Source organism: Lepisosteus oculatus, unplaced genomic scaffold, assembly GCF_040954835.1.
Source record: "Lepisosteus oculatus isolate fLepOcu1 unplaced genomic scaffold, fLepOcu1.hap2 HAP2_SCAFFOLD_79, whole genome shotgun sequence".
NCBI lineage: Eukaryota > Metazoa > Chordata > Actinopteri > Semionotiformes > Lepisosteidae > Lepisosteus > Lepisosteus oculatus.
Genome location: NW_027168352.1, coordinates 628,712 through 645,000, shown reverse-complemented (window position 1 = coordinate 645,000; position 16,289 = coordinate 628,712). Strand labels below are relative to the sequence as shown.

At 46.2% G+C, this 16,289-nt stretch overlaps 5 non-coding genes across 5 annotated transcripts; 4 read left to right on the top strand and 1 right to left on the bottom strand.

Moving 5' to 3' along the window:
• The first annotated feature begins 5,906 nt into the window (after nt 1–5,906).
• Nucleotides 5,907–6,023, top strand: LOC138235417 (U5 spliceosomal RNA). Its single transcript, XR_011188139.1, has one exon. It is a non-coding gene; the product is annotated as a U5 spliceosomal RNA (small nuclear RNA).
• A 230-nt stretch (nt 6,024–6,253) lies between these two features.
• Nucleotides 6,254–6,395, top strand: LOC138235402 (U4 spliceosomal RNA). Its single transcript, XR_011188124.1, has one exon. It is a non-coding gene; the product is annotated as a U4 spliceosomal RNA (small nuclear RNA).
• A 1,170-nt stretch (nt 6,396–7,565) lies between these two features.
• Nucleotides 7,566–7,707, top strand: LOC138235411 (U4 spliceosomal RNA). The gene has a single exon (XR_011188133.1). It is a non-coding gene; the product is annotated as a U4 spliceosomal RNA (small nuclear RNA).
• Nucleotides 7,708–10,255: 2,548 nt separating this feature from the next.
• On the bottom strand, nt 10,256–10,329 carry trnat-agu (transfer RNA threonine (anticodon AGU)). The gene has a single exon. It is a non-coding gene; the product is annotated as a tRNA-Thr (tRNA).
• Nucleotides 10,330–10,707: 378 nt separating this feature from the next.
• Nucleotides 10,708–10,789, top strand: trnas-gcu (transfer RNA serine (anticodon GCU)). Its single transcript has one exon. It is a non-coding gene; the product is annotated as a tRNA-Ser (tRNA).
• The last annotated feature ends 5,500 nt before the right edge of the window (nt 10,790–16,289 follow it).

Genomic DNA, 16,289 nt, shown 5'->3' with positions numbered 1-16,289 from the left:
GTGTGTGACCCATATTAAAAAAAAAAAAACAGTCTGTTAAACGAATATCGAAGCTGCCTCTAAATCTGCAAATGAAGATGAGTCGATAAACCACTCGTTTTTCGTATAACTAGACATATATTCATTTGTTACCGATTTCATTCATTGAGCACGGATACAATAGAGGTACAGCCATTCACTGTTTGACATGTCTGCACTGGGACAGAACCGAGCAATCAGAAAACGGGTGAAACTGTCTTTAGACTCAGCATACAGTACCGAGGCCCCCCATGACCAAATAAAGGCTAACCTCGATAATCAGCCTAAAGAACGCAGACTACAGCAAAACGACTGACTTTGAAAAGGGAATGAACGTCCGGAAGGAGTAGTGGAACTAGCTTGAGATGCTTCTCCGGACCCCTAACTAAAAGCCAGCGAGAACCAGCAGCGGCGTCCACTCCTGTCGAACCGGGATCCTTCCGCAGCCACGCAGCTCGTGGTGTCCTAACGCAGTCCCCCACTACCAGAAATTATGCAGTCGAGATTCCCACATTTGGGGAATTCGCAGGGGTCAGCACAGCCGGAGTGCAATGGCCGAGCCTCGCCCTGGGTGAACTGATTTCGATTTTTCGATTTTTAAGAACTTTATTTTCTTTTCACAATAAAATACAGGACATCACAAATCAGAAAGCTTTACATTAATATACATACTTAAAACAGTATATATGATCACATCTCATTACATTTTGACACGGCAACAGTTACATAGTAACAATTTCTTTTTTTCTGGTGCAAATCACATTCTTTACTTAAACATGATAATGTTTTTCACAGTCTCTTGAGATATTGACCTATGCTCTCTATTTCCCACAGATTTTCTGCTTCCTCCCTCCCTTCTCTCCACAGATCTCTGAGGTAATAGTTCTCTCGGGTGATGAACAGGGCCAGGCTACCTGCTGCCTTGACTGGGACCTCGATGCCTTTGAACAGCCCCATGTTCCTCAGTCTCCACAGGGCGTCTTTCCCACTGTTCACCACGGCCCAGATCCTGTCAAACACGTCAGGAGGAAGTTTGACAGGAGAGATGCCGTATATGACGAAAGCAGCGGTCAGGGTAAATTGGGGCGAGAGAGCCTGCAACCAATCTTCAAACTGTGCCCAGAAGGCCTTAGCAAAAAAACAGGACCACAGGAGATGGGTCACAGTCTCCTCCTCGCCGCAGTCCACCCTAACGCAGCGAGGGCTGGGGGTGAGGCCCCTACGGTACAAGAAAGTTCGTACCGGTAAGCACTGGTGGACGACACTCCAGGCTAAATCTCTGTGAATGTTGCACAGAAACTTAGAGGATGTGTGTTTCCACACCTTCCTTGTTTGGGCTGATGTTAAAATGCCCACAGGCGTCTGCCTATTATTCTGGGGTGCAACGAAATCTTCCAGTTTTTGGACGCTGACATCTCGGAGGGGAATATGGCCAATTGGGTGAGATCTTAGAAAACTTTTAACTGTCCCATAAATTGCAGGGCATGTGTCAGAGAGTGGGACATCCAGCTTGGGTCTGACACCCCACACTCTGAACACCTCCCTACCTACCCAGAGCCTGGAAAAATAAGTCCAGGTACGCGCTGCAGGTGCTGTTGCAAAGCCTCTCAGCACAGAGGCCAGGAAAATGCACAGCAGCTTCGTAGCAATATCTGGGACAGACTTCCCCCCTGAGGGTAGCGGCCTGTACATTATTTCCCTTCTGAGTCTTTCCTGCTTCCCACCCCATAGAAATTGAAACATCAATCTCCTCAGCACCGCCGCAACACGGTGTGGGATTGGGAAGGTAGAAGCCAGAAAAATCAAGACAGGCAAGAGCTCGGCTTTGATGACCAGCAGCTTCCCTGTCATGGTGAGGTCTCGGTCCTTCCATTGCATCAGTTTTTTGTTTAAGATTGGCAATTTGTTCTGCCAATTTACTGTTCCCATCTCTTCTCCAAAATACACCCCCAGGACCTTAATTCTCTTCTCTTGCAGCCTGAGATCATGTCCTTCTTTTGGCTCCCTCCAGTTCTGATAAAAAATCTCACTCTTAGATTTGTTAATTTTTGCAGAGGAAGCCAAGTAGAACTGATCACAGCACTGCAGAGCTCTGCTAATTGAGGCATTGTCAGAGAGGAGCAGGGTGACGTCATCCATGTATAGAGATGTCTTTACCTCTCCTCCCCCACTTCCAGGCACTGGTATCCCATTAATGGCCTGATCCTGGCGCAAGGCACAGGCTAAGGGCTCCATAGCCAAAACGAATAACAAGGGGGATAATGGGCAGCCCTGCCTCACCCCTGAACAGACTTCAAAGGGGCGTGATCTATTGCCATTAACCATGACTCTGCTGTTGCTACCTGTGTACAGCAGGTTAATCCACTTTCTCATGATGGGGCCAAACTTCATGTGCTCAAGTACCGATGTTAAGTACTGCCGGTTTAGGCGGTCAAAGGCCTTTTCTAGGTCTACACCTAAAATGCACAGAGGGAGGGAGCGATCCTCTGAGTACAGACAGACATCCCTCAACAAGGCCAGGTTGTCGCTCATCAGGCGTCCTGCTATCCCACAAGTCTGTTCTTTCCCTACCAGTGAGGCCACTACATTTTGTAGGCGCAGGAAAAGGGCTTTGGACAGGATCTTAGTGTCCACGCCTAACAGGCTGAGGGGTCTCCAGTTCTTTATGTCATTCTTTGCTCCTTTCTTAAACAAGAGAGAGATAGTGCCTTCTCTTAAGGAGTCAGGCAGCAATTCTGTCTTATAGCTTTCCTCGAATAGGAGCAGTAGCGGATCCTGAAGCAGATCCCAAAAGGTGCAATAAAATTCTTTAGGGAGCCCGTCAGCACCCGGAGTTTTCCCCTGCTGTAAGCTCTCCATAGCCTGTCTCAGCTCTTCTACTGTCAAATCCCTCTCAAGTACTTCCCTATCTTCTTCACTCAAAACGTTTTCTAGCTTTGAGGTAAAAAAATGAATTTCTTCATCCTTTACCTCTGTAGAGCTGTACAGTCTTGAGTAGAAGGCCTCGGTGCAGGAGAGGATAGCACTCGGCCCTGTTCTCTCTCGTCCCTCCTCATCAACTACACTTTCCATGACAGACTTGGAGCCTACCACTTTCCTGAAAAAGAGGCGAGTACACTTCTCATTTTCTTCCAAGAACTGCACTCTGCTTCTTAACAGCACTCCTCGACTACTTTCTTCGGCTATGCTCCGGATGTCCCTTTTTAAAAGGGTGATATCCTCGAGCACATCGAAGCCACTGTGCAGCATCGTGTAGAGACGCTGCAGCTGCCTCTGTTTCCTGGCTAGCACTCCTCTCCGTCTGGCAGCAGCCTTCCTTCCCTCAGCCATGAAAAAGGCCTTAGTCCTCACCTTCACCTCCTCCCACCACTCTCCTACTGACCCGTACAGACACTGCAAGGACAACCACTGTGATAGTTTCTCCTTGTAGCGGGATACTACCCCCTCATTCTCTAGCAGCTTTGTGTTGAGTTTCCAGAGGCCTGTTCCAAAGACAGTCCCGCCCTGGAGTTCCACTCTACACCCTAAAGCCTGATGATCTGAGAAGAAGACAGGCTGAAGAGTGACCCCAACAACTTTCACTCTCTCTGAGACAAAGCAATAGTCAATTCTGGAGCTGCTATTCCTCCCTGACCATGTATATCCTGCTGTTGTGGGATATATACATCTATATGTGTCTGAGAGTTTAAAGTCTTGAACTAAGTTTTGCAGGGCCAGTGAGCTGGAATCCAATTTTATCGGAGAGCTAGACTGCCTGTCTGTGTGCTCTAAGATACAATTAAAATCCCCTCCCACTATCACGTCTGTGCTACATAACAATAGGGGAGAGAGTGCCTTGAGTAGCTCCACCCTTCCTCCCACGTCAGTAGGACAATACACATTGATTAGCCGCAGGTTAACGGTCCCCCATTCCACATCCACACACAGCAACCTGCCATCTATGACCCTCTGAATACTTTTCAATTTGAAAGCCCATCCTTTGAAAAGAATGGCCACGCCAGAGGCTCTGTTGTTATTGTCCCCTGACCAAACAGAAGGCCCTTTATCCCACCTATCTTCAAAGCTTTTATACCTCTCTTGATATGCTAAAGCACACTCCTGCAACATCAACACATCTCCCTCTCTCTGCTGGAGGTAATCAAAGACAGACTGGCATTTAACTCTGTCATTGATACCTCTGGTGTTAAGAGAAATTATGTTTAGAGCCATATTACATAAGAAAGTGGAACCAGTCTTTACAAAACACATTTCTCTTCTGTCTCACCTGTTACCTTCTTCTTTTTCTTTTTCTTCTTACCAATTTCCTGCCAGCCATCCTCTGAATGAGCCTTCATCAGGGTGGCAGCAGTAAAAGCATTCACGGAGTCCATTTCAAGGAAGGGGGTAGAGGGAGGGGTGGAGGGGTTCCAGCTGTCCCCATCGCCATGCTCTCCTTCCTCCTCGCTCGGGGAGAAAACAGAGTCATTTTTCCTTTTCCTCAAGTCCAGCTCCTGGGAGCACTGAGGGGAAAGGGGTGCAGCCGATGCACCAGTCTCCTCTTCCCCCTCACCCACCAGCTGCTGCAGATCCTCCGTGATGGACTGGATGGAGGAGAGGAGGGCATCTGTAGCACTTGCAGAGTCTAAGAAAAGCAGCTCCGCTGAATCCTGGGTATCGTCGCTGGACCCGCTCCACCGGGGGGCCCCACACTGGCCCTCGTTCTGAGGAGCAGGAGTGGGGGAGGGGTCCTCGCTGTTCTCTGGGGTTTTCAAACCCTCGTGCTTGTCTGGTGCAGTCTGCGGTTGTGGGAGCGTAGTGGATTTCTCTTCCACCGGCCCCGGAGCCACAGCAGGACTGATCCTGGCTGGAGGCTAAGACTCTTTGTCCAACAAGGGTTCTTTGTTTGACTTGTTGTTTGCTTTGGCTTTTCGGGCCGGTTTGGCTGAAACAAGCACTGCCTCATCCTTTCTCATTTTGAGTTTATTGGCGTAGGCGTGAGGGCAGTTCTTAAAAATGTGTCCTTCCGAGCCACATAAATTGCACTTTGGCAGCATTGAACAGTCAGAGGCTAAATGTCCCTGTTTGCCACAGGTCTTGCAGCATTTCACAGTGCAGGACGATGCCAGGTGTCCCACAGCACCACAGCGCCGACACACCTTTGGTTGTCCCACATAAAAAACATAGCCATTGCAGGCGCCCAGCCGGATTGTAGAGGGCAGGTGCCTTAAGCCTCCATTTACATTGTCCGGTAGCAAGCGACCCTCGAATTTCCTTGCTCCTGTTTTTATACCGTCAACATCTCTAACCTCAGTTCTATGGTGGACGGTGCAGTACTGCTTAAGCCAGGTGTGAATGTCCTCCGTCTTTGCCATTTCCGAGAACATAACAACATGCACCGTTTTCCTCTCTCTCTGTGTCAGAGGCTGCAAGTTGATCTTCTCAAGAGCAGGAACTTTCCCTCTTTTTGCCTCAAACACATCCACACATTGTTCAAACAGAGAATAGGTAGCAAAAACACCCTCAAATGCTTTCTGACCTGGGAGAGCGAAGATGAAATCCAAGTGCCGAGGTTCAAAGCCAAGTTCCTTCTGTAACACTTTTCTGCTGAACTGCATACGATCCATGAAGAGGTCATCCAAAAGCTCAAAACTTACAGCATTCTTGCGGGATCCAAAGGTTGCCATCTCAAACTGCAAAACAAACACTGCTTCCACAAAACAAGAAAACAATCCAACTACTCCAGGCTGATCAAGGTATCTCCCCTGCCAGGTAAGCTGAGAGCCGCAGGCGATGAGCCCGGAGCCGAATGGGCCCCACTGGCTCGTTTGTAAGGCCAGGTGCATTGCCAACCACGACTGGCAGGGCAGAGGACTTGAGGGCGGCCTGGGCTCCTGCAGCTGTCCAGCCACGCACTCTGGTTTCTCTTCATGTCGTACAAATCTTTTGTCTTTTACTAAAGATTTCCATGGAGAGGAGCATGAATGAGTTCCATACAATTTTTGTGCTTCCCTGCCTTCGGGTGGGGCGCAGCTGGGCTGGTCAAAGAGAGAAAACAAAACCGCTCACAATCGCTCTTATTACGGCGACTGTGGCCGTCTGCTCTGCGAGTCCTCGGTCTCCGCCTGTCTGATTGGCGCTCTTTTCTTTGGGGGGCGGGAAGTGTCCGGCCGCAAATATGAAGCGTTACAGCAACGACATGCCATCAGACGATTGATAACGATTTCCATAGGATCCCTGCGGTTGCCTGGCAACCGTCAGCTTTGCGCAGTGGCAGTATCGTAGCCTGTGAGGTTTAGCCGAGGCGCGATTATTGCTAGTTGAAAACTTTTCCCAATCCCCCGCTTCCGCCGGTTTGCAATACAATCGGCGAAAGCAATTTTTGACAGTCTCGTCAGAGACTGAGCAAGGTGTTTAAAGACAGATTTGGTCATGGTGACATCATGGTAGAAAGAAACGAGCTTGTTACGTCTCAACAGAAACGCTCTTTAGCTCTTTCAGCGTTATGCAGAGAACAGCGTCTGTCGAGATCACTTTTGAGTCAGCGCGAAACGCCGTGTGCTGTCAGTTTGATTTCATATTGCTCGTAGCGGCGCCCGGCTTTTGTCTGTCAAACGTTAGGTTGCGCTTCTTCATGCTGCATCGTCGGCATGAGTGGAGCTTTTTAAACGTCTGTACTTACTGCGCCCCATAAGAAATTGTTTGTCCCCGTTCAAAAGAGATTGTGCGATGTCCTGCAGCGTTCGCAAAGCAAACCTTTGACAGTTTGAAAAGAGGAATTTATTCTGCTTCCTGTGCGTGCAGTAGTTACAAAGTTGAACGTATTTACACGATCTGCTGCAGTTTTCAGTGGGCGGGCTTTGTCAGATGGCTTGGAAAAACGCACTGTGTTTCGGCTCGGGAAACATCATGAGCAGTGTCCTGCATGTTTTCTGTGTATAGCTGTCTTTTAACGCATACAGAATTCATTCGAAATCATTGTAAGATTCTCCCTCAGTTCCGTTGTGCAGTGCTTTACCTCTTTCAAAAGGCTTCACTTTCCTAGTCACATTCCAAGGCTCATCGAACCCGGGCTGTTTCCTCCAGCGGTATAGTATTGCAGTGAGACAGCACGATGCCTGCAAGACTATGTCACGCTAAACGCCACAGATTGTGTTTGTCCGTTCGTGTCAGTCGTCCCGCAGCCACGGGAAGTGGGACACAAACATGCTGCAATGCTTTCAGGACGTTAGGATTTGTTTGTGCAACATCCGAGAAGAGTACTTGTGGCTTGAATGTGAACTGTACGTGCCCGCCCCCTTTCCTCTGTAGTGCATGAGTTCCACCCGGCGTGCCCTTCGTCATTGTTCTGTCATCTTGTATTTAAAGGGTTGTATTTCTGCTGCTGAAAATAAGCAACGGTTTTCTCACAACGCCCTTTGTTCCCGACGGAGCCCTTGTCTGTCATGAAATTCTTTAAAACCTCAAGCTAGAAGAAGAAGACGACAAATATGAAGCGTTACAGCAACGACATGCCATGAGTCGATTGATAACGATTTCCATAGGATCCCCGCGGTTGCCTGGCAACCGTCAGCTTTGCGCATTGGCAGTATCGTAGCCTGTGAGGTTTAGCCGAGGCGCGAGTATTTCTAGTTGAAAACTTTTCCCAATACCCCGCTTCCGCCGGTTTGCAATACAATCGGCGAAAGCAATTTTTGACAGTCTCGTCAGAGCGTGACATAGTCTTGCAGGCATCGTGCTGTCTAACTGCAATACTATACCGCTGGAGGAAACAGCCCGGGTTCAATGAGCCTTGGAATGTGACTAGGAAAGTGAAGCCTTTTGAAAGAGGTAATGTCGACGCTTTTTTAACAGAGCACCAAAAAAGCATCTTTTTTGAAGGCCCGGGCACTGAGCATTGTTGGTTCAGTGGTAGAATCCTCGCTTCCCACACGGGAGGCTCTGGTTCGATTCCCAGCCAAAGCAGTGGCTTTTGCAGCGAGCGGCTCCATCACTTGCATCCCCTTGCAACTCGCAACTGAAAACCCACTGAAGCAAAGCAGGTGTTAGCCAGGTCAGTACCCGGATGAGGGTGAGCTACAGGGAAAAACAAAGTTTCCAGCTGGAAGCGGTGTTAATGGTGCCGGTGGGGGGGCGCTCACCCTGAGGTCTGTGCGGGTCCCAATTCCCCAGCATAGTGACGGAGACGCTGTGTTGTAAAAGGGCGCTGTCTCTTGGGTGAGATGTAAAACCGAGGTCACAGCGCTCTGTGGTCATTAAAAATGACCACAAAAACCTTTGATGGTAATTGATGGTCTTCAATAATGCTTCTCCTTTAGGTACATTTTAAATCAGCTGAAAAATGCTGTGAAATGGGGGGTCACTTCACGCCAGTGTAGGATTTGGGTTACAAGAACCATGAAACTGCACGAGAAAGCCCGTACACTGAATTACACGGCTTTCTATTCAAAGGAGGGCAAAAGAAATTCCCTGAGTTCGATTTTTTGCAGCACAGAGAGGATTGCTGTCATGAGGCTGGTTAGCCAACTGGTTAGCTCAGTTGGTTAGAGCGTGGTGCTAATAATGCCAAGGTCGTGGGTTCAATCCCCGTATGGGCCAGGTCCTTTTCTCCTCTCTTACAAAAGCTGTTAGGTTCCTTTCCGTGGTGAGATGGGTTGTCATGCAACGCTGCCACATAGTGCCGACAGACAATTAAATGACAAAAATGAAGAGAGTTAAAGCAGCTGGAAAGGTTTTCTTACAACTTTTGAGCTGACACAGTTTTGGAAAATGTTTTCTTCACGCTGCACTGTACCACATAGGCAGCCAAGAGTCTCCAAAACAAAACAGAATTGACAGTCATATAATGTCCATTAACCCCGGTATTAAACACAGCATCATGTCTGCCATCATAAGAATATGAGTCCAATATTTTAGAATATAGTCAGAATGTCTTCTAACCTTACCTGTGGTGTCTTTAATCCCTATTGCTCAATGCATGGTGTACGTACTGCATACATGTGTCTTGAGAATGAGGAATGGGCCCCTGAGACATTTACCTGTTTCACAAATGATCGTATTTTACTAGAGATTCTGTTTGGGATTCAGATGTGCATTCGGACAGCAATTCCTTTCAAGAAATGATACGTTCTGGATGAGGTCAAAGTTGCTGGAACACTGTATTTAGGATGTGTTTGCAGTGATTGTGTCTCCTGCTTCAACGCAGTGATATATAGATGTGCTCCTGTAATTTATTGGTACATGCCCAGGGCAGTAAGTAGTCTGAGGATTTATTTCCAGACGGCATAGAGCAGTGAAGCAGTGAAGTAGTGCAACACACTGGATCATTATATTATTAGAATCTATTCTACTTAAATTATTACATTATACACAACTTGAGTATTCATTTCGATTTCAAAGAAAAAAAAAACATTACCTTCCAAAGCATCATAAAATTGTCCCTTCCTCCAGACTCTACTTCTCTCTTGTAGTAGTACAGCAGACCTTTCCAGGTGAGCAGATCACAGAGTCCGAAATGAGCTTCCTCCATCAAGCAAAGTACCTGAACATGACTCTGTCATCATAAAAGCGCCCCTGTAATAAAGAAATTAAACCCGAAATCAAGAGGGCAGTTGCCTACTGAAGTTCAAGAAGTCATCAATTTTAACCTAGCAACACATTAAAGGCTGCATCTATACAAGTACGATTCTAGAAATGCTCACCAGATTACGTTTTAAGAAAGAACTGCGCCTCAGGTTCCGCCGAGGTCTTAACTCGGATGGCAGGATTCAGAGTCTGGAGTGTGGAATGATGGCGCACGGAGGATCCACATACTGTGGATCCCTCAGTGATCTTCTGCGTGTTCAAACCGCCAGCGTGTGACTCCCCTGTCCCCCTGACCTCATTGCTCTGCTCTCGCCTCTGTGCAGCTGAGCCCGACTCATGGTAAAGTGGAAAAAAATATGCCCTCAATGTGAGATTTACTCTGGAGTGAGGATAGTTGTTACCTTCTTATCGTTGAAACGGATGTATGTGATGTGGCGACTAGGTTCTTCTCCGTTAGCAGGCTTAAGGTTAAAGAAAAAAACATTGCTGACTCTTTTTTTTTTTGCCAGCCGCGAGCACTGATTAGCGATGTTTGTATTTCATGTTTTGCAAGTTGCATCCATTTTAAGAAAAACAAGTCGTTTAAGACAGGAAATGAATACTTGCATTTAATTAAGTCTAGACGTATGCGGTTGTCCATAATGACCAGTTCTGTTCGAGAACACAGAACAAAAAAAGGCACCGCTGGGATTCGGACCCAGGATTTCCTGTTTACTAGACAGGAGCTTTAACCAACTAAGCCACGGCGCCCCAGGAGCGCTGTCCTTTTGCAGCCACTTGGACACACCACTCAGACACATCTGCATTCGGTGTGTGCTCCGCCTGCTTGCTGAGCAAGTTGCCACCTTTACATACAATAGCAACATCGACACCAAGAGAAAGGATGACAAATGGCTTTTATCTGGAACTTTTCATGTCCAAGGAGCTCAATGTGCTTTCTGTGTACAACAGGGCCACTGAACTCCACACTGGCCATTGAACCACAGCAGTGGCTTGCTGGCTTGACATCTCCCAAGGAAAATGTTGAAATCGCATGTGGAACAGGAAAATGACCCTCGATTACGTGGGAAAAAAAGAAAAAGATCATCTGGAGCGCGCCAACCCATGTCCGGACAGCCCAGTTTCATTGACGAGGTGGCCGAGTGGTTAAGGCGATGGACTGCTAATCCATTGTGCTCTGCACGCATGGGTTCAAATCCCATCCTCGTCGTGCTCCATGTCTGACACTTGTGCCCGTTCGGCGTTGGCCCTCCTGTCGTTTGCTCCGGTTCTAGAGCCGTACATTTTCTAGCGGTGGCTGAACATGGTATAGTAGGCTAACGTCGGTATCGAGCAGTAACAGTAACGGTATTTACATGCCGCTGCTGCCAAGTAGCTCTGGTTTGAGACCGCATTTTCACTCACTTGCAATGCAAACAGAGAAAGCGATTTTTGACAGTCTCTCGAGAGACTGCGCTAGGTGTTTAGGGATAGACTTTGTCAGGTCCCCCTGGGATGGTGGCCTCTCAAATAGTTTGTGATTCCTCTAGAAGTTTATACAGTAGAAGCCTGCTTCGTGGCTTAAATCCAAGCTAAGGAAACGAGTTAGAGGTCTGATGCAGAACTGCGAATTCAATGAAGGGGAACACTACAGTACATTGCACTGTATGTCTGAGGAAAGCTGCCCCCTTCAGTCCCTTGTTGACCGAACAGAGGACTGTAAAGGATACCGCAAGGAAACTTAAGGATGGTGGTTGGAATCCAGCTCCAAAGAAGCCCCTTTGGGTGTTATGTCATCAAAAAGTAAGAAGAGTGAATCTCCCTTTGATCAAAAGCGCAACAGAGCTGTTTTCTGTGGAGCAGGTTTCAGACCCGTAGACCTGTTTTATTTGTAGGGCAGGGCGCATTCCCAAACGCGAATCTCCTGTTTTAGAAATGCTTTGGGCGGCGTGAAGTGAAAATAAGAAGTGGGCTCCAGATGCACATGGAAGCAATCAAGTGTTTCATCCGAGCTGTTTCAAAGACTGCCCAAGAGCTTTCCTTTCACAGAGGCGCAACGATTAATGATGGGGGTGCACCCTTCAATGCGCCTTACGACTCTAGGGAGTGATTGAGACGATTTGTAGCGTGTGCTCATTTCTCTCTATTCCCCGTGTTGCAGTGGTAGGATTACGTAAATTACTGCTTCGACACGTAACGGCATTATAATCAAGTGCAGGAGCTGAGCCACGTCGCCCCAGGAGTGTTGTCCTTTTGCAGCCACTTGGACACACCTTTAGAAAAACATTTTGTTAACAGGCATTCTGCCTCAGCCTAAACACCTATAGCTTGCAAAGCGCATGCTATTAGACAGGCACCTCTGCAAGACCTTAAGAGTCTCTTAAACTAGTGATAGTAAGGTGTTCCCAATGGGCGATGTTCAGCTTTCAAATCATCTCTCCGTGGAAGCGCCGAGATGCAGCTGTTTAAGGCTTAGAAGCAGCTGACTGTTTCACTACCTAGCTGATTACTGTCAGTCAGGGAGCTCAGAGGTGAAAAGCCTGTCTGAGAGACAATTCGCCGTCGATCAGTTCAATATGTTCCGTACCAGCTCGGCGCACCCGAGATCATCTTGGTAGCCGTGTAGCTCAGATGAGTGAGAGCGTGTGTGTGTACCACCGTGACTGGCCCTTCTCAGGTCACAGTAAACCTTCTGCTCAAAAAACGTGAGGTAAAACCTCACTCTGCACAGTAAAACCTCAAAAAAAGTGAGGTTTTATTTAATCTCTGACCAAGGGAAACGTTTCATTTTTTCAAAGAAATGTTTGTTAAAAAATGAAGTCATAGTTCTATGGGATTCAATCATAGACCGTGTGACGTGGAAGTCAGGAACCTAACCCACAGCGCCACCAGCACAGTCACATGCTGAGTGCTGAAAAAGCACTACAGAAACATTATTGACAGACAATGTACAGCGTGTACTATTCTTGTGTTGCGGTACATGAATATAATTATATCGTTATTAATTTCTAATTTATAACTTTATTAACTTTATAAATTAACTTTATAAATTTATTAACGTTATTAATTAATTTCACGACGCACAGACAGGGCACGGGGAGCCGCCGCCTGCAAACACAGCTCCAGGCAGGACTCCACTCCGCAGGAGCCGCAGAGCAGAGGAGATGGGCAGAGACCTGAGCTGCTGTTGCTGCAGACGCTGTCTTTTCTGCACTCGGGGTAGGAGGGAATGTTGAGTTGCCCTTAGAAATGAAGCAGAGCACTTCAACGGCACGGGTGTGTGTGTGTGCGCCCTGGTGATTCTGGGAGACAGATTGAACCTGGGCTTAAAGAGAGGGGGCTTAGCCCTCTTCCATTTGCTAGTTCAAAGTTGTACAACCCATTTGTATCTGCTAGGCGGCGCAGTCGTCGTGCACAAAGAACGCTTTGAAAAGCGTCAAAGGCAAGTCATTCCGAGTTGGTCGTTTGTGTTCAGACGTTCAGACGCGAAATGCTGAAATGATCTCTCGGCTCCTCGGTTGTCATTTCTGCTCCGTAAAGGAATCACAGCACGCATCGGCTTCCAGCACGGTGGGTCGGGACACGATGCCGGGGGTCGGAGAGAGCGATGTCTTCCTCGTTAGTATAGGACCTGTCCCCACCTGTCACGCGGGAGACCGGGGTACATCAGGACGCGCATTGAAGTGAAAGCAGGATGCGCTGCGACATGCACTGTGCAGATCCCGCCACACTAAGAGGTGAGTGGGTCTGTTCGATCACAGCGCTAGGCGAATCCCCAATCCCCTTTTGTGCGTGGCGACAAAAGAAGTCTGAAGTCTGTTTCCACCCGGGGACCTTTCGCGTGTGAGGCGAACGTGATAACCACTACACTACGGAAACGGTGGTAAGATGTGCCCAGCGGCCCAGCGCTGAGCTTCGCCAATGCGATTCAGCTGCTTCCAGTGCCTTTATTGGAGTGCGCTGATGGACCGTGCTCTCTCTCCAGAGTCCAGCACGCCTGTCATGGACGGAGCAGGAAAGTCGGCGCCACATTCTACAGCCCTCTCTACGCAATCGACGAAATCGGGCTACTGAAGTGCAGAAAATCGCCTCTCCAGAAAGTGCAAATATCATCTTGGAGAGTATAAATCCTATTGCCGAAGGTCAGCCCTGTCTACCAGAGTAACCCTCCCACCTCCTGCAGCGATGGTCAGCTCGTCTCACACACGAGAAGTTTCGGCTGGAAACAAGCGCCCCTTCTTCTCGCACGTTTTGCACGTTCGAGTAGTTTTAATGTGGCTCCTTCGTACACGGTGCTGATCTTTTGGAAAGCAGGAAAGCAAGGTGGTCATTAAAATTTTGTACCACGACAAGGGTGATTGGAAATATTTTACAATGGGGCCCACACCACCTAATTCTAAAATACTTTTTGTTCTACTGCATTTTTATGGGGTTTTAAATATTAAAGCTTTTGTGGGGGCGGCATATTTTTGCACTAACTACCATTCGGTGTATAGCCACAAGAACGCACACGCCTGTGTTAAAGCTTGTAAAACCTGTTTAGATCCCCAGTGTTGCGAAATTGATGCAGAAATTCAGAATTGCCCGGCCTGTACTAGGCTGGGAAAACGATTTTTAAATTAAAAAAAAATAAATAAATAATGAGATATAATGATGTGTTCCTGCTTAACTTAGACATTGCACGACTTTAAAACATATAAAAACAGGTTTCGAGAGTTAAAAACCACTTTTTATGCGCGAAAAATGGGTGATTTTTCTTCCTCGTGATCAGCTCAGAATCTTTGTGTACGCTGTAAGGTTTTTACTTCTTAATTAAACGTTTAAAATACACGAATTTCATCAAGACAACACACGTTTCGAAGAGAAAAAATCCCATTCTTTTCTCTTCCTGGTGTGTGAAACTGATCAGCAGGTCTTTTTTTCCCAATCAGAGGCTCTGAAAATAGCGTTGCGCCCACAGCGCTCCGTCAGAGAGGGGCGCGGCACCGAGAGAGGGAGGAGCCGCGGAGCGCAGCAGTACAGAACGAACGTTCTACTGCCTGGAGTGCTTATGGCAGCGATCGCGTCTGCATTTATAACTTAGTTTTTAAAATTAATCAAGCAATATGAACTATCTCTTTTTACTTTTAAGTCACTTAATTATCATTAAGCACAGCTTTCTCACCACTTAGACTACTTTTTGATACCATCCTTAGACAAAGCAGAAACTTCTTGTTCTGTCTAATGACATTACAAGTGGAAAGATTACAGATTTTAATCGTCTTTAATTTTGTTACGTTATACATTTTAGAAACGTTTCATCCATACAAACACCACAAAACTATTCTCGATTGTATTTCTGAATGGTATGTTACACTTAGTTCACTGTTTTAAATACATCTAATTAAGAAAGTTAGGTGTTAGCATAAACTATTTGCAATTAATATTAAATTTAGCACTGTAATAATTTGTTGCACTTTCCCCCGCATCTTGTAAAAATATATTTTCATTGTTCAAATATACATTAAATCTGACTATCATATAATAAGTTAAATACAAAACTAAAGAAAAAATAGGGTTAAATATAATTCAAAATATTTTGCTAACAATGTTAACTGTTTATAAATAATAAATTGTATTAACTAAAGAGTAGGATGGCACAGTTGTTAGTATGCTTTTTGTTTTGTTTCTTTTTCATAAATACAACAGTAGTACCTGATGTCTCAGTGGCTTTCAAAATTAAATTTTGCATGCAAACCTGTGAACTAGAAAGATAACTAAGATATCCATTCATTTATAATGGTGGCAAAGTGGTTAGCATTGCTATCTTGGAGCACTGGGGTCCCAGGTCCCATCCTGTGTGTGTGGGGTTTGCATGTTCTCTCTGGGTTACATGGTTTTTCTCCATATGTGTGATATGACTCCCTCTCGCACTCCAAAACATACTGGTAAGTTAATTGGTTTATGGGAAAACTGGCCCTGGTGTGTGTGTGTTTGTGTCTGTCTGTCCTGTGATAGACTGGCGCTATGTCCAGGGTGTATTCTGCCTTGTGTCAGTTGCTTACTGGGATAGGCTCCAAATCCTCTGTACTGGATAAAGAGATTAGAAATGGATGGAAGTTAAGGCACTGTGTGGATTGAACTATACACAGTGTTAGAAACCCACTATGAAATGGCAGCATCTCACTGAGAATAAAATATTTTATAGTGCTGGCTTTACAGCCTTTCCACCTCTCTTGCACATCAGTATCCATACCTAGTTATTTAAACAAATTGCCTCTAATTATAAACATCTTAATATGCTGGCTCTGTGGATCCGCATCAGCGATGTTTGCCCATTCCTTCAATTCATGTGCATCCAACACACAGTTCAATGCTAGCAACTACACAAAATCTAAAATACAATCCTCATTTCAGTATCTATGTAAACATACAGTCTGTTAACTTCATCATCTTCATCAAAAGTATGCCTAACCCCATTAGGAAGTGTTCTTGTTATCAGTGTATTCCTCAGCTATCCCAAAATTATCTTCTTACCAACATCTCTAGTTTTTTATCCTGCAATAACTCAGCCAACACTTAAATCTCGAAAAGCTGCTTGTGTTCATTTCTTTAAATCACAAATATCATGTGTAAATACTGTCCATGTAATACTCTGCATTGTGGAATAATAGTTTATTTTAAAGGGAACAAGAGAAACTAAGAACTAGAGAAATCAAGAAAGGCTTTTTTTTCTAGAATTAATAAATCCA